This window comes from Ziziphus jujuba, chromosome 7 (assembly GCF_031755915.1).
Source record: "Ziziphus jujuba cultivar Dongzao chromosome 7, ASM3175591v1".
Taxonomy (NCBI): Eukaryota; Viridiplantae; Streptophyta; class Magnoliopsida; order Rosales; family Rhamnaceae; genus Ziziphus; species Ziziphus jujuba.
This window is the reverse complement of record NC_083385.1, coordinates 12,692,013-12,694,964: the sequence shown is the minus strand read 5'-3', so window position 1 is coordinate 12,694,964 and position 2,952 is coordinate 12,692,013. Positions and strand designations below refer to the sequence as shown.

Sequence of the window (2,952 nt, the reverse complement as noted above, 5' to 3'; positions counted from 1 at the left end):
CTACCGACTATACCTGAGATAAAGCAGTTCTATAACAATTCAAGACAATAAGAAAGCAAGAAAATGATAGCAATCAGTTTGGAAGCGTCATCCAGGGGGGGGGGGGGTACGAGAGCTGAGCCTGCATGCTCTATGCTTTTCCCCAGCTTTCCTTCCATTAATTTATTCTATCTCCTGTACCCCCTATGTCTAGGGATTCCTGGGGCATGAGTTAAGCATATAGTTTATTGCTCTTTCTTTCGATTGAGCGTCGATACTTTTGGAATATCTCTCTGTAGGCGTGCAAAACAACAAAGCTACTGCTCCTCGAGGCGGTGAGGTGGAAAATCCCTTACTCTAGCTCCAGAGGAACATCTTTGCATGAATCAATATTAACTCCTCAATCAGCTGACCTTCGATTTTGGAGATTAGAGTAGAAGAACTCCATAACGACGGAGAAAGGTTTTGCTGAAGCAAGTGCCTTAGTTCTTCTTCATATTTTTTGTATTTTTTGAATTATAATAATATAATAAAGCAAGCACACTTGCCTTGCCCATTTATATTTATGATTTTTTTTACTCAATTCATAAACTTCTCTCAACCCAATTCAATTCTTTTTTCGACCCGAAGGAGGGGCTATATGGGGCATCTATCTACGGGGGCTTGCACCTTATTATAGGAAAGGGGAGAAGGACGAACTTGATTCAGTAACAGCGGGGTATTGAGTCATTGGTAACACCGCCTCATTTCGGAATCGGATCAAAACCCGACTCACTTAAATGTCCTAGCAGATAAGGGTTGGCTGCGAACCCTTCCCATGAGAAAGAAAAAAGCCTAGCAGCCTTTTATCTGTCTATTCTTGATCGAATTCCTTCCCTATCATCGTATCTTGTGTTAGAATTGCTTTCGGGATTCTTAGCGCTTTCCCATCAGTGGCTGTTTTATCTCCCGTCCCCACCGATAGTAACTGATCAACCAACTGTGGGAGTTCAAGAGCTTATCTTTTCCCATTATTAGTATCTTTCTATCTAAGAGTGGACTAAGGCATCAATCTGAACTCTGAGTGGGAATAAATGCTTCCCTTGAAAGAAGCACAAGCGAAACAATACCTAGATCCGGCTGGAAAACCACAATGTTTCTTAGGTTAGATTGGCAATAATTAAGTTGACCTGGAATTGATGTACCAGGTAAAGCCAATTTCAAGTTAAGCTTTAAGAAAAAGATGTTTCACTTTTTTTTTTATGGAAAATGAAGACTTATTATCTCCTTGGCAAAGGGAGTCCCCTTTCTTTAATAATTAATAAGGTTTCCAAACCTATCTTGCTAATAATAAGAAATGGGCCACTAGTTGTAGCATGCTAGCGCCCCTACAGAGTAAGGCTCTTCTTCTATGAGACTCCATCAAAATCTGCCACTCGATGGTTGGTGTTCAATTCTTTTTATTAGGACTATGCCTTCAATTCCATTCTTTGTTTCCCTAGGTGCAGTGTTCTTCCTCAATTCAACATGCATTTTATAGTGCCGTGCTGGGCAGATAGGCGTACCGCAGTCACACATTTGAGTAAGATTGCCTTTCTTTGCGATGTAAATAGAGGGCCAGAATAAGTGCCAGACCCTCAACAAATTTTGGATTAAGGTGATGGAGTGTTATCAAGAGACGCTAAGCTTCGAAATTGAAAAAAATGCTTTTTTTTTCCGTCACCTCATCAATTTCTTATTTGATGTGCCTCTATTAGAACACCACAATATTCATCCTTTTGGGGATAATGCTCTCAATGGTGAATCGATCATTCAATATGCTTTTACTTATAAGAGGATGGAATGGAAGAAAAGTAATGAAACCCGCGATGGCTACTGAATAACCTCCTTTACTTTCTCAATAATAAAGCCTTTGACCGTTGTATTTGTTCACCAAATCTTGTTCAGTTCCATCCAAGCTCGGTTTTGTCTGAATCTTCGTGGAAGAAGAATTAGTGGTTCACTAGCCACTACATTTGTGGATCCTACCAAATCATTAAACCTAGCTGCTGCTCACTCATTGATTAGTGATTCATCGGCCACTACATCGATGAAGATTCTCTCCAAAATCTGCTTTTTAATCAGTGATTCACCAGCCACTACATCTGTGGATCCCACTGTATTCTCAAACCTGGTGGCTCGATTGATTGGCACTCCTGTAGGCTCATCTTGCATACAAATTCTGGGGGTCCCAGGTCCTGCATCCACTAAGAACATTTCTTCCCTTAAGCCTAAAACTTCAGATTCTAAGGCATTTCCACTACATAAGAAAACACTGGAATTAGATCTTGGAAATGATCAACTCAAATAGATGCTCATCATAAGCTTTTTTCCCTCCTCTTCCTATTGATCAGAAGCACCCAGCGGTGCCCCTTTTACCCTTTATTGATTGGTGCTTAGCTTGGTCTTGCTCATATTGCTCCCGAGCCTCCGGGGTAATTTGGGAAACAAGCTCATCCCAGGCCCTCCTTTTCGCTGCGGCCCACTCAAGGGCCTTGTGCACATGCAGATTGGCCTTCCTCAGATTCGGAGGAAAAAAAAGGGACCTGGCTAGTTCTCGAACACCGCCTTGTATTTTAAAAAGAAAGAAAGAAAGTTCCGAGACCAATGCTATCTGCTCATCTTTCTTTACCTAAGCTAGATAACTAGCTCATTAGAAATGCCATACCTTTCAAGAAGTCTGTTTCCTTATTTGATTAAAAGCTAACTTGCCATGCTGATTGAAAGAAAGCATTCCTTAGCTAACAGTAGTGCTTTTAACACTCTTTTGCCGCTACTGGTTAATCTGTTGGAAGGAAGCTTTGACCGACAATGTCGATTCCTAATTAGTGAGTGGAGCCTGGTCTGGGATCAAATGAATCCCTTCTTTCTATTAATAGGAAGTTACTTGCATAAAGAGAACGGATGTCCTACAGTTAGACAAGTTACAGGTAGAGCTAATAGAGCTAAAGGAAA

The 2,952-nt window shown here is 41.0% G+C and overlaps 1 pseudogene; it reads right to left on the bottom strand.

Annotated features, from left to right (window-relative positions):
* Positions 1-1,685: 1,685 nt before the first annotated feature.
* LOC125419741 (small ribosomal subunit protein bS1m-like) lies at positions 1,686-2,316 on the bottom strand (annotated as a pseudogene).
* Between the last annotated feature and the right edge of the window lie 636 nt (positions 2,317-2,952).